General features: G+C 38.5%; 3 non-coding genes across 3 annotated transcripts; all 3 read right to left on the reverse strand.

The window, feature by feature from the left end:
- Positions 1-677: 677 nt before the first annotated feature.
- LOC122320455 lies at positions 678-4639 on the reverse strand. Its single transcript, XR_006245693.1, has one exon. It is a non-coding gene; the product is annotated as a large subunit ribosomal RNA (ribosomal RNA).
- A 438-nt stretch (positions 4640-5077) lies between these two features.
- Positions 5078-5257, reverse strand: LOC122320442. The gene has a single exon (XR_006245680.1). It is a non-coding gene; the product is annotated as a 5.8S ribosomal RNA (ribosomal RNA).
- A 600-nt stretch (positions 5258-5857) lies between these two features.
- On the reverse strand, positions 5858-7854 carry LOC122320450. Its single transcript, XR_006245688.1, has one exon. It is a non-coding gene; the product is annotated as a small subunit ribosomal RNA (ribosomal RNA).
- Positions 7855-15960: the final 8106 nt, after the last annotated feature.

A 15960-nucleotide genomic window follows, 5' to 3' on the forward strand; every position in this document is an offset into this window, starting at 1 on the left:
TTACTTTGTTTCTTTTACTTTGACATGATCTTATATGCGTCACTAATAATATGACGGAATATTTGGCTACGGTAAAAGTGGATTCATAGTTAATCTCAAACATTACTTTGTTTCTTTTACTTTGACATGATCTTATATGCGTCACTAATAATATGACGGGACATTTGGCTACCGTAAAAGTGGATTCATAGTTAATCTCAAACATTACTTTGTTTCTTTTACTTTGACATGATCTTATATGCGTCACTAATAATATGACGGAACATTTGGCTACCGTAAAAGTGGATTCATAGTTAATCTCAAACATTACTTTGTTTCTTTTACTTTGACATGATCTTATATGCGTCACTAATAATATGACGGAACATTTGGCTACCGTAAAAGTGGATTCATAGTTAATCTCAAACATTACTTTGTTTCTTTTACTTTGACATGATCTTATATGCGTCACTAATAATATGACGGGACATTTGGCTACCGTAAAAGTGGATTCATAGTTAATCTCAAACATTACTTTGTTTCTTTTACTTTGACATGATCTTATATGCGTCACTAATAATATGACGAGTACTTTTTGGCTACCTTTTTCTTTGGATTCCCCAAAAATCCAAAATTATAATTATCAAAATAAATTTAATAATTATAATATTCTTTCCATTTCGTTATTTTATTAAATATCGAATCATCAAGCAAAGGATAAGCTTCAGTGGATCGCAGTATGGCAGCTGCTCAACCACTTACAACACCTTGCCTGTTACAAAAGTCGTTTACAATTGATTCTAGGCTTTGTCATTGTATTAAATAATGTTTTTATATGTAACTAGCGCGGCATCAGGTGATCGAAGATCCTCCCAATTTACTATGTTACAAATTACATTGGCATCACATCCATTGTCGTTTATAAAATGAATTATAAACTTTAAATGGTTTAGAAGCCATACAATGCAAATTGCCCCTTATTTATCATTGCAGTCCAGCACGGATACGACCTTAGAGGCGTTCAGGCATAATCCAACGGACGTAGCGTCATACCACTGTTCGCTCGAACAAGTATTGTGCCATTGGTCCGTACCTGCGGTTCCTCTCGTACTACGCAGGAATGCTGTCGCAACAACGTTTTGTCATTAGTAGGGTAAAACTAACCTGTCTCACGACGGTCTAAACCCAGCTCACGTTCCCTTGCATGGGTGAACAATCCAACGCTTGGTGAATTTTGCTTCACAATGATAGGAAGAGCCGACATCGAAGGATCAAAAAGCGACGTCGCTATGAACGCTTGGCCGCCACAAGCCAGTTATCCCTATGGTAACTTTTCTGACACCTCTTGTTAAAAACTCTTTAAACCAAAAGGATCGATAGGCCGAGCTTTTGCTGTCCCTGTGTGTACTGAACACCGAGATCAAGTCAGCATTTGCCCTTTTGCTCTATGTGTGGTTTCTGTCCGCACTGAGCTGGCCTTGGGACACCTCCGTTATTATTTGAGAGATGTACCGCCCCAGTCAAACTCCCTACCTGGCAATGTCCTTGAATTGGATCATACCTGAGTAATTGGAGTTATACCAAATTTTCAAATCAAAAATACATAAATGCATCGTTTTATTAAAGAATTTGTTTGCGATTATATAACAAACTCGTGATACTTTGATCAAGAAGCTTGCATCAAAACCCAATACCATAAGATATAATAAATATATCCGTATAATGGCTAGGAAATGATACACGTTCCATTTAATCAAGTAAGTAAGGAAACAATAAGAGTAGTGGTATTTCATTGGCGATATCAAACCGAAGCCTAATATCTCCCACTTATTCTACACCTCTTATGTCTCCTTACACTGCCAGATTAGAGTCAAGCTCAAAAGGGTCTTCTTTCCCCGCTAATTATTCCAAGCCCGTTCCCTTGGCTGTGGTTTCGCTAGATAGTAGATAGGGACAGTAGGAATCTCGTTAATCCATTCATGCGCGTCACTAATTAGATGACGAGGCATTTGGCTACCTTAAGAGAGTCATAGTTACTCCCGCCGTTGACCCGCGCTTACTTGAATTTCTTCACTTTGACATTCAGAGCACTGGGCAGAAATCACATTGTGTCAACACCCGCTAGGGCCATCACAATGCTTTGTTTTAATTAGACAGTCGGATTCCCCAAGTCCGTGCCAGTTCTGAATTGATTGTTAATTGATAATCGTTATAATTAATAAGAACTAATCGGTTTGAGCCAATTAGTATTCTTAAAAATTTTAGCAAGAAAGTTCCACAATTGGCTACGTAACTAAACTATCCGGGGAACAAGTAACCACCATAAATGATAGACACTCTATTTACCCAGAACGAGCACATAAACCATGTTATTGTTTCCCAATCAAGCCCGACTATCTCAATCTTCAGAGCCAATCCTTATCCCGAAGTTACGGATCTAATTTGCCGACTTCCCTTACCTACATTATTCTATCGACTAGAGACTCTTCACCTTGGAGACCAGCTGCGGATATTGGTACGGCCTGTTGAGAAGTTTGCGTGTCCCCACCATAAATTTTCAAGGTCCGAGGAGAAAATATCGACACAACAGTATATGTCATGCTCTTCTAGCCCATCTACCATATCTCTCTGCGAAAGACTTCCATGGTAGTACGGCTATAAAACAGAAAAGAAAACTCTTCCGATATCTCTCGACGGCTTCTTTATGGTCGTTCCTGTTGCCAGGATGAGCACGAGGCCCATATTTAATAACAAACGGATACTCAACAGGTTACGGAATTGGAACCGTATTCCCTTTCGTTCAAAATTATTCAAGTATATTATTTTTGGCTTGTATATATATTTATTTAGTCATTAGTTTTTTACTTGAAAATTTTCGGCTTTCGCCTTGAACTTAGGACCGACTAACTCGTGATCAACCACTGTTCACACGAAACCCTTCTCCACTTCAGTCCTCCAAGGTCTCATTCGATTATTTGCTACTACCACCAAGATCTGTACCAATGGCAGCTCCATGCAGGCTTACGCCAAACACTTCTACGCATACCATTGTACCTTCCTACTCACTAAAGTTTCAAAATTTATATTACAAGTAATATAAATCATCTACTTTAGCGGTAATGTATAGGTATACAACTTAAGCGCCATCCATTTTAAGGGCTAGTTGCTTCGGCAGGTGAGTTGTTACACACTCCTTAGCGGATTTCGACTTCCATGATCACCGTCCTGCTGTTTTAAGCAACCAACGCCTTTCATGGTATCTGCATGAGTTGTTAATTTGGGCACCGTAACATTACGTTTGGTTCATCCCACAGCGCCAGTTCTGCTTACCAAAAGTGGCCCACTGGGCACATTATATCATAACCTTAAACTTCATATCAAGAAAGTTAAGGTTCTTACCCATTTAAAGTTTGAGAATAGGTTAAGATCGTTTCGACCCTAAGGCCTCTAATCATTCGCTTTACCAGATAAGATTATTTTATATAATATTAAAATGCACCAGCTATCCTGAGGGAAACTTCGGAAGGAACCAGCTACTAGATGGTTCGATTGGTCTTTCGCCCCTATACTCAATTCTGACAATCGATTTGCACGTCAGAACTGTTTCGGTCTTCCATCAGGGTTTCCCCTGACTTCAACCTGATCAAGTATAGTTCACCATCTTTCGGGTCACAGCATATATGCTCAAGGTACGTTCCAGTTAGAGGCATAAATAATATAAATATCATTATACATAACTATATAGAACGCCCCGGGATTGTGTTAATTAACTATAAATAGTTAAAAAACTAATCCCATTATTAGTCAAGTTAATTACGCTATTAGGTTTATATCCCAATAACTTGCACATATGTTAGACTCCTTGGTCCGTGTTTCAAGACGGGTCCCGAAGGTATCCTGAATCTTTCGCATTGTTAATCATACAAGTGCATATAATAAACACAAAAATCATTGATAATTATGCCATTATATAATTCCGAAAAATTAACGCACTGTAATCATATAAATCTATCAGCACTTTATCAAATTAATGACATTTATTTTGTGTTAAAACGCAAGCATTTTAATTTAAATAAACTATAAGCCATATTTTATGATAAATTTTGTATGCTAATAGATTACAATGTCCTTATATGGAAAAAATGCACACTATTATCATAATATTGTTTAAATATTACAATTTTAATGATGAATTTTCCATAATGGATATTCAGGTTCATCGGGCTTAACCTCTAAGCAGTTTCACGTACTATTTAACTCTCTATTCAGAGTTCTTTTCAACTTTCCCTCACGGTACTTGTTTACTATCGGTCTCATGGTTATATTTAGTTTTAGATGGAGTTTACCACCCACTTAGTGCTGCACTATCAAGCAACACGACTCTTTGGAAACATCATCTAGTAATCATTAACGTTATACGGGCCTGGCACCCTCTATGGGTAAATGGCCTCATTTAAGAAGGACTTAAATCGTTAATTTCTCATACTAGAATATTGACGCTCCATACACTGCATCTCACATTTGCCATATAGACAAAGTGACTTAGTGCTGAACTGATTTCTTTTCGCTCGCCGCTACTAAGAAAATCCTAGTTAGTTTCTTTTCCTCCCCTAATTAATATGCTTAAATTCAGGGGGTAGTCCCATATGAGTTGAGGTTGTATATAACATTTTTTTTTTCAATATATTCTTTACATTTATATAATGGAGAAACATTTAATGAATTCGTATAAAAATTTTTTTCGTTAATTAGTTTTAATTTAGTTATGAGTTTTAAACGAATTTAACGAAGAACAATAACATTTACAAAAGATTTCAATTTTACTAAATCATTAATAAGAGACAATTCTAGATGAAAAATATTTCAAACATTTTTTATGCTAGACATTCCTCAGTATTATATGATTGAAAATGAAAATATTTTTCTTCGTTTTTCACAATCAAATTATTTATAATGTGAGATAATGTTTTCCATAGATATTTTAATATTATGAATAAAAATAATAATTATATTTAATTAAAATTTTTATCCAATAATATACCATATGCTTAGAAATTTGATTACCAAATTTCTAAACAACTTAATTAGCATAGTCTTACAACCCTCAACCATATGTAGTCCAAGCAGCACTAAAAAATTAATTAAAGTACCATAACAGCATGGACTGCGATATGCGTTCAAAATGTCGATGTTCATGTGTCCTGCAGTTCACACGATGACGCACAGTTTGCTGCGTTCTTCATCGACCCATGAGCCGAGTGATCCACCGCTTAGAGTTTTTATATTTATTATTTCAATTTGTCAAATATGAATTTATTGAAAGAAATTAAAAATACACCATTTTACTGGCATATATCAATTCCTTCAATAAATCTTTTTTTTATACCTAAAACGAAATGCTGCGAAATGTCTTAGTTTTATATAAACAATATTATACCATTTATTACTTGGATAATTTACAATTTCATATAATTTTAATGTGATATAATATTGCGTTTTTTATATAAAACATTAACCTGAAGTAAACCAGGTACAACATTCAACATTTTAGGTTGTTGCATTAGCCAATGTATGCCCATAACTATGATGAACAATACATATTCGCAACGCGTGTATATTATGGTCCATATACACGCAAGTTTCATATTATAATATATAAACATAAATTTGTGAATATATTATAATACAATTTAATTTGCTTGATTATTATTCTTGTTTGCTTGATTTTATTTATAAAAAAATTTAATCCAAATTTTCATTGAACTTCTTTTTTTTATAAATATATAATTGTTTGGCAATTTTATCTTGTTATATTATAAAAATATATTTTATAATTAAAACAAGTTATTGTTGTTTACGGTAAAGATATTATATACAATAATGATCCTTCCGCAGGTTCACCTACGGAAACCTTGTTACGACTTTTACTTCCTCTAAATAATCAAGTTCGGTCAACTTTTGCGAAACAACCGTAACACGCAAGGCGTCACAGTGATCACGTCCGGAGACCTCACTAAATAATTCAATCGGTAGTAGCGACGGGCGGTGTGTACAAAGGGCAGGGACGTAATCAATGCGAGTTAATGACTCACACTTACTGGGAATTCCAAGTTCATGTGAACAGTTTCAGTTCACAATCCCAAGCATGAAAGTGGTTCAGCGGTTTACCCGGACCTCTCGGTCTAGGAAATACACGTTGATACTTTCATTGTAGCGCGCGTGCAGCCCAGGACATCTAAGGGCATCACAGACCTGTTATTGCTCAATCTCATTATTGCTAGACGCAATTTGTCCATTTAAGAAGCTAGTGTCCTTATAATGGGACAAACCAACAGGTACGGCTCCACTTACATAAACACATTCAAACACAATAAACATTTTACTGCCCACCATGAATGAAGGCTATATAAGCTTCAACACCATAATCCTGAAGATATCTATTTAATATATTTGAGTCTCGTTCGTTATCGGAATTAACCAGACAAATCACTCCACGAACTAAGAACGGCCATGCACCACCACCCATAGATTCGAGAAAGAGCTATCAATCTGTCTTACACACTTATGTTCGGACCTGGTAAGTTTTCCCGTGTTGAGTCAAATTAAGCCGCAGGCTCCACTCCTGGTGGTGCCCTTCCGTCAATTCCTTTAAGTTTCAGCTTTGCAACCATACTTCCCCCGGAGCCCAAAAGCTTTGGTTTCCCGGGAAGCGACTGAGAGAGCCATAAAAGTAGCTACACCCAATTGCTAGCTGGCATCGTTTATGGTTAGAACTAGGGCGGTATCTGATCGCCTTCGAACCTCTAACTTTCGTTCTTGATTAATGAAAACATCTTTGGCAAATGCTTTCGCTTAAGTTAGTCTTACGACGGTCCAAGAATTTCACCTCTCGCGTCGTAATACTAATGCCCCCAAACTGCTTCTATTAATCATTACCTCTTGATCTGAAAACCAATGAAAGCAGAACAGAGGTCTTATTTCATTATCCCATGCACAGAATATTCAGGCATTTGAAGCCTGCTTTAAGCACTCTAATTTGTTCAAAGTAATTGTACCGGCCCACAATAACACTCGTTTAAGAGCACTAATGCAGGTTTTTAAATAGGAGGAACATATGAAAAAATACAAGTACTTAATCACATATAAGAACTCCACCGGTAATACGCTTACATACATAAAGGTATAGTACTAACCACAAATGTAAGTTGTACTACCCGTATGAAGCACAAGTTCAACTACGAACGTTTTAACCGCAACAACTTTAATATACGCTATTGGAGCTGGAATTACCGCGGCTGCTGGCACCAGACTTGCCCTCCAATTGGTCCTTGTTAAAGGATTTAAAGTGTACTCATTCCAATTACAGGGCCTCGGATATGAGTCCTGTATTGTTATTTTTCGTCACTACCTCCCCGAGCTGGGAGTGGGTAATTTACGCGCCTGCTGCCTTCCTTAGATGTGGTAGCCGTTTCTCAGGCTCCCTCTCCGGAATCGAACCCTGATTCCCCGTTACCCGTTGCAACCATGGTAGTCCTAGATACTACCATCAAAAGTTGATAGGGCAGACATTTGAAAGATCTGTCGTCGGTACATGACCATACGATCTGCATGTTATCTAGAGTTCAACCAATATAACGATCTTGCGATCGCTTGGTTTTAGCCTAATAAAAGCACATGTCCCATAAAGGTTCATGTTTTAATTGCATGTATTAGCTCTAGAATTACCACAGTTATCCAAGTAACTGTTAACGATCTAAGGAACCATAACTGATATAATGAGCCTTTTGCGGTTTCACTTTTAATTCGTGTGTACTTAGACATGCATGGCTTAATCTTTGAGACAAGCATATAACTACTGGCAGGATCAACCAGAATAATGTTTTTCTTTACATATTTCATTCATATTTTCGAATAGAAATAATGCAATATAAATATTATAGATCTATTATTTTAATATTCTATTTTTTGAATTTGATTACGGCCAAAACTTGTATAGCATTCGTAATCCTTCTTTTATGTTTTGTTTTATACTTGTTTCGCCACTAATATAACAAGTTTTAGATGTTATAAGAATTATTCATTACATCATATATATAAATATACGTATGTATGTATAATTTTATAACATAATTTTTATTTAATATATATTTGCTACTATAATTTTATTATATGTACAATATTTTATTCTAAAATATCATTTTATTTCAACATACATAATTATTTATGTATCCACACATTTGCAATTTTTGTTTAATCAATATAAATATTGAATTAAATCATTTGTATTTTGATGTTAAATTTAAAATTTAACATTTTTCCATATAACTCTCGAATGATATATAATATAAAACCGAGCGCATATGAAAAATAAGTATTTATTTAATAATAATATTATTAAAAAATATTATTATTTTATTTGAACTCACTATACCGGCAAACGATATAGTGCGTCCGATTTTAAGGCAGGTACTAATTTAATATACATTATATTAGCCTGCCACCAAAAATTAACGATAATAATTGGAAACCAATTGTTATTATATATATACATATATAACCTTGGCGCACGTTTCAACGTTATTATCTTGAGTTTTAATAATATTAGTCCGCTCAGCCAAGTCTCGTATTCAAAAAGAATAAAGAAACAAATTTATACGGATAATATTATAATATATATTGTCAACATTGACTAAATCATATTATATACATAGATTTATATCAATTCTAGATGGACATCCACTGACCATCCTATAGTAGTTTTTTGCATCGATGTCTTGAAATCGGGCATTTTCAATTGGGCTTGCCACCCACCCTACAGTTATTCTCCTATAATAACTTAAGAGAATATTGAATTCAGTACTTTTTATATACATATGAATTACTTCTTCATATAATTTATATTTATGCTGATTTTCATATGTATATGGTAAATTTATTTATATTATTGACAAAATCATATGCATATCATATGTTTTGAACAATACTTGGGTCGGCAACCACTGCCTACCTATAATAGTTTTTGAACACCCTATCTAGATATCGGGTGTTTTCTGTACTAGATGAGCCCACACTGTGGCTTTCTCTTAATTTACTTAAGAGTTTATAGGTATATTTCATACTTTTTTATATACATATGATATATTTCTTAATATAATTGATATTTATGCTGATTTTCATATGTATATGGTAAATTTATTTATATTATTGACAAAATCATATGCATATCATATGTTTTGAACAATACTTGGGTCGGCAACCACTGCCTACCTATAATAGTTTTTGAACACCCTATCTAGATATCGGGTGTTTTCTGTACTAGATGAGCCCACACTGTGGCTTTCTCTTAATTTACTTAAGAGTTTATAGGTATATTTCATACTTTTTTATATACATATGATATATTTCTTAATATAATTGATATTTATGCTGATTTTCATATGTATATGGTTAATTTATTAATATTATTGACAAAATCATATGCATATCATATGTTTTGAACAATACTTGGGTCGGCAACCACTGCCTACCTATAATAGTTTTTGAACACCCTATCTAGATATCGGGTGTTTTCTGTACTAGATGAGCCCACACTGTGGCTTTCTCTTAATTTACTTAAGAGTTTATAGGTATATTTCATACTTTTTTATATACATATGATATATTTCTTAATATAATTGATATTTATGTTGATTTTCATATGTATATGGTTAATTTATTAATATTATTGACAAAATCATATGCATATCATATGTTTTGAACAATACTTGGGTCGGCAACCACTGCCTACCTATAATAGTTTTTCAGTCGCGATCGGACACTCGACGAGTAAAGACGTGCCTACGGACCGCAGCAAAGCGTACATCCAAAACAACAACAACGACACAGTTTTGCGATAAGCCCGAGCTTATCTCGTGAAGCGCGCTCTGATTGGTCGCCGCGATAGCGTGATCAAGCCGCGCGCGTAAACAACACTAACACACGTGCAATTTATTGTGCGTGTTGGCAAAGCAGATAAGGCAGAAGGTGAAAACCGCACACCGAGCCCAAGTAGCGTGGCCTGCCATCCGGGCAGCTTATCTGCTCCCGCTTCCACTCCCCCTATGGAGATGGACTGGCAAGCGCCTCCCCGTCCGTCCCGTCCCCCCCCGTCCCCCCCGATCACCCAATCCCCTCTCTCCTCCCAGAAAAAAGGCCTTCGCCAAGAAGTACGCCACTTCTAGCGACGAATCCAGCTCGTCCACGGAGCCTGGCGAGATCAGGCGTAAGGACCCTAAAAATCGCTCCCAAACTGACCAACCCAGCACCAGCGCGGCGGCCCGAGCTAGGGGTGACGTTCCCGAAAGGCTGAAGAGCAATTCTTTTGCTCTTCTCTCTGGCGACGACAGCGACTCGGAGAGCGACAGTGAGAGCGAGATGAAGGAGGAGAAGACCCTAACCGATACCCCCCAGAAAAGTACCGAAGACGAAGCAGCCGAAGACGAAGCAGCCGAAGACGATCAAGCCTCCGCCGATCTTCATACCCGACGTGACTAACATCAAGTCGCTTATTGAGACAGTCACCAAGATCGTTGGCAATGATTTGGACTTCACTTACAAGGCCACGAGGGACAACCAGATAAGGGTTATGATGCCTGACAAAGCCAGCTACTCGGCAGTAAAGGCACAACTGGACTCCGCCGGCATAAGGTACTACACCTATCAACCCAGAGACGAACGGGCATATAAAATTGTCGTCAAAGGCCTGCACCACTCCACGCCCATTGAATACATTAAGGAGGAGCTGAAAAGCATGGGACATATTGTCAGGGACGGACGTAATGCCATTGGGCACCGAAGTAAGAACCCACTTCCCTTGTTCTTCATCAATCTGGAGCCAGGATCCAACAACAAGGAAGCCTTCAACATCAAGAGGCTCTGCAGATCTGTTGTGACGGTGGAACCCCCCCATAAATTTGACGACATACCTCAATGCTATAGATGCCAAGGCTACGGACACAGCCAGCGATACTGCAGACTTCAAGCTAGGTGTGTTAAATGCGGAGAGGAGCACGCCACATCTGAATGCCGAAAGAAGAGAGAAGAGGCGGCCAGATGCGTCCACTGCAGTGGAGCCCACCCGTCATCTTACAGAGGGTGCCCTGCATACAAGAAGGCCAAGGCAAATATGGCTCCCAAAACTTCCCATCCCGTGCTGACAAACGGCTCACGCCAGACGTACCCATCGGTGAACACAGCAGGAAGAAGCTATGCTGATATAGCTAAGGCTGGCCTTGGACCACAACCGCAACCGCAACCGCAACAGCCACCAGTCCCCGAGATGCCACAGGCGGACCAAGTGACGGTCCTAATGGAAAGGATGGAGAATCTTCTCGAAAAAGTTATGGACAAGATGTTCAAGCAGATGACCATGATGCTTAGCTCCATACTCTCACAAGTCTGCAGCAAATAGGATTACACCTAGCCTTTTGGAATGCAAACGGCCTAATAAACCACAGGCTTGAAGTGGAACATTTCGTGCTCACCAATTCCATAGACATCCTCCTCATATCTGAAACCCATTTTTCCAGCAGATCATATTTCCATCTACGTGGGTACGACATCGTCCATGCAGATCACCCCAGCGGAAGAGCCCACGGCGGAGCGGCTATCATAATAAAAGCAGGGATTAAATACAGCGAGCTAGCTACCTTGCAGGAGGACTGGATCCAGTGCGCCAAGGTAAACGTCTCCACCCCAATCGGGAATCTCACGATTGCCTCTGTCTACCTCCCCCAAAAAACAAGGTAACTGAGAGTCAATTTGACCTACTGTTGAGCGATATGGGTGAAAAATTTGTTCTGGCCGGAGACCTTAACGCCAAACACCAGTGGTGGGGAAGCCGACTAAATAACCCCAAGGGAAATGCACTATATAGATGCATCCAACGTAGAGGCATTGACTGTCACTCTACAGGAGAACCCACCTACTGGCCCACGGACCCTTCTAAACACCCTGATATCCTCGATATAGCGCTCTCCAAAGGGATACACCACTCCAAAGTCGCCTGCCACCCCAACGTAGACCTGCTATCGGACCACAGTGCTGTCGAGCTGCTCATCAATCTTCCGGTACGGAAAAAGGACAGTCGTCCAAAGATGTTCAGCAAGAGCACTAATTTCGAAGCGTACGCAGCCTGGATGATGGACGAAATTGACCCGGATACTGATCTGACCTCCTCCGAACAAATCGACGCTGCAGTGGACAAGCTGACACGAGAAATGCACAACGCCGCCGCATACGCGACGCCAAGAGTCTCACGCACTTCAGGACCACCTCACACGAACCTACATCTGTGGTCGCCAGAAATTGCTGCACTTGTCGCAGAAAAACGAAGACTGAGAAGAGCTTGGTTTATTTCCAGAAACCAGTGGGATAAACGAGCCTTCAATGGAGCAGCAAAGCGGCTCAGGGCGAGACTGCAGGAGCTGAAGCGAGGTGCTTTCGAGGAATTCCTGAGCGAACTCGAACCAGGGGATCCACAACACAGCTTGTGGCGTGTGACGAAATGCATCAAACGGCCAGCCAAGCGAGTCGCTGCAGTTAGGAAGGCAGATGGGACGTGGTGCCGCAACGACCCGGATAGAGCAGAGGCTTTTGCTGAACACCTAGAAGGAGTTTTTACCCCCTTGATGAGCTGCACCCAAGGCGAAGCTGATAATACGCTCAGTGAAACCACAGCTCGACTCGACCACAGCTCGAGTCCAATCGACCCAGTCACAGTCGAAGAGGTTCAAGCCGAAATAAAGGGGCTCAAAATCAAAAAGTCGCCTGGAAACGACGGCATCGAGGCAATCGCCATTAAACGTCTTCCACCTTCTTGCGTTCAGTTGCTAATGAACATTATTAATGGATGCTTCCAAATAGGCCATTTTCCGTCTTCGTGGAAAAAAGCAGAAGTTATAATGATTCCCAAGCCCGGAAAACCTGAAGCCAATCTCGCCTCCTACCGTCCGATTAGTCTTCTGGCAATACTCTCCAAAATATTCGAAAGAATATTTTTGCGTAGAGTATTGCCGTTGCTGGACGAGGCTGGTTTGATTCCTAATCACCAGTTTGGCTTCAGACGCTCCCACTCAACACCAGAGCAATGCCATCGTCTAGTCAGCACAATCCTTAACGCGTTTGAGGAGAGAAAATACTGCTGCGCCGTGCTGCTAGACATCAAGCAGGCTTTTGACCGAGTTTGGCATCCAGGACTTCTGCTGAAAATCAATAACAATTTGCCACACCCGTTTTACGCAGTACTGCGCTCATACCTGGAGGGCAGGACTTTCCAAGTGAGAAGCGGTGAAATGAAGTCATCCACAAAGAACATCAATGCTGGAGTGCCTCAGGGGAGTGTACTCGGGCCAATACTTTATACCTTGTACACAGCCGACCTCCCAGTCATCAGCAACGAGGGCCTAACCGTAGCCACCTACGCTGACGACACCGCTTTCCTAGCAACCGCCAACTCTACGATCGGAGCCTCTGATATCATCCAACAACAGTTGGACGCTATTGAACCCTGGCTACGGAAGTGGAACATCACCGTCAACGAGGACAAATCCACCCAGACCACCTTCACACTACGACAAGGTAACTGCCCGCCGGTCACCCTCAATGGAGTTGTCATCCCGGATGATCCAAACCCGAAGTACCTTGGTATGACCCTGGACAGGCGATTAACTTGGCGCGCCCACATCCAGAAGAAAAGAAAGCAAGCGGAGGACAGAATCAATCAGTACCGGTGGTTGATGGGTAGGAGATCAAAACTGAAGAACAGGCATAAGCTACTGGTCTACTACACCATCATCAAGCCGATTTGGACCTACGGTATCCAACTGTGGGGTACTGCATCATATTCCAACCGACGAAGCATACAGAGGCTACAAAATAAAGCCTTAAGAATGGTCTCGGGCGCCCACATATACCACACTACCGAGGCCATCCACGATGCACTTGGCGTGCCCTGGGTGAAGGACGAAATAGAGAAGGCGAGCAGGAGACACTTCGACAAGCTGTCACAACATCCCAACATCCTAGCGTTCAACCTAACAGAGAGTGGACTGCGCAGAAGGCTCCGGCGAACACACCCCAGGGACCTGGCGAATGAATGAACTTCCTGCTGTAACCTGACCCAATAATAAACCCAATAACACGAATGTAAAGCTTCCACCCAGAAAACTATGTAAATGTTCCCCCAAGAATGTAACCGAGAAACAATTTAATTATTGTCCTAATTGGGACAGATCTTAAATGCGCAAAATAAAGACAGAACAAATAATAATAATATAATAGTTTTTGAACACCCTATCTTATCTAGATATCGGGTGTTTTCAGTACTAGATGAGCCCACACTGTGGCTTTTTCTCAATTTACTTAAGAGTTTATAGGTATATTTCATACTTTTTTATATACATATGTTATATTTCTTAATATAATTGATATTTATGCTGATTTTCATATGTATATGGTTAATTTATTAATATTATTGACAAAATCATATGCATATCATATGTTTTGAACAATACTTGGGTCGGCAACCACTGCCTACCTATAATAGTTTTTGAACACCCTATCTAGATATCGGGTGTTTTCAGTACTAGATGAGCCCACACTGTGGCTTTCTCTTAATTTACTTAAGAGTTTATAGGTATATTTCATACTTTTTTATATACATATGATATATTTCTTAATATAATTGATATTTATGCTGATTTTCATATGTATATGATTAATTTATTAATATTATTGACAAAATCATATGCATATCATATGTTTTAAACAATACTTGAGTCGGCAACCACTTATAGGTAGGTTTATAGGTATATTTCATACTTTTTTATATACATATGATATATATTTCTTCATATAATTGATATTCATACTGATTTTCATATGTATATGGTAAATTTATTTATATTATTGATATCATATATATATATATATATATATCGGATATCATAATTTCATATATTTTGAAGAATACTTTGATCGGCAAAACTGCCTTGCCTACCTATAATGATTTTTAATGGAAAAAAAGTGTTTAGTGTGAGCACCAGCCGCGTTGGTTTAATTTAATTTTATCCCAGTAGCAATTCTTCGGGACAGTAGGAATTTGATTAATTTATTGATGAACATTACTAATTGATTAACAAGGCATTGAACTACACTTTAAAAGTTACAGTTACTCCCGCCATTCAATTGTGTATTTTAAAAAATCTTTTGTTAGTCAGGGTGACCTATATCGTAATAATAAATTAATTACCTATTTTAATAATATTATATCATAGTATAATATTATATGAACGATTCCGCAAATAATATGTATTATTTATAGATATATTAAATATAGGTTTTTTTTTTATTCATTACCGGTCACCAATCATCTATATGGCTATACATTCATTAACTATTATTATTAATGTGACGAGACTCTTGGTTACCGTAAAGAGGTTTATATATAGTTATCTCAAACATTACTTTGTTTCTTTTACTTTGACATGATCTTATATGCGTCACTAATAATATGACGGGACATTTGGCTACCGTAAAAGTGGATTCATAGTTAATCTCAAACATTACTTTGTTTCTTTTACTTTGACATGATCTTATATGCGTCACTAATAATATGACGGAATATTTGGCTACGGTAAAAGTGGATTCATAGTTAATCTCAAACATTACTTTGTTTCTTTTACTTTGACATGATCTTATATGCGTCACTAATAATATGACGGGACATTTGGCTACCGTAAAAGTGGATTCATAGTTAATCTCAAACATTACTTTGTTTCTTTTACTTTGACATGATCTTATATGCGTCACTAATAATATGACGGAACATTTGGCTACCGTAAAAGTGGATTCATAGTTAATCTCAAACATTACTTTGTTTCTTTTACTTTGACATGATCTTATATGCGTCACTAATAATATGACGGAACATTTGGCTACGGT

Source organism: Drosophila ficusphila, unplaced genomic scaffold (genome assembly GCF_018152265.1).
Source record: "Drosophila ficusphila isolate 14025-0441.05 unplaced genomic scaffold, ASM1815226v1 contig_543, whole genome shotgun sequence".
NCBI classification, from domain to species: Eukaryota; Metazoa; Arthropoda; class Insecta; order Diptera; family Drosophilidae; genus Drosophila; species Drosophila ficusphila.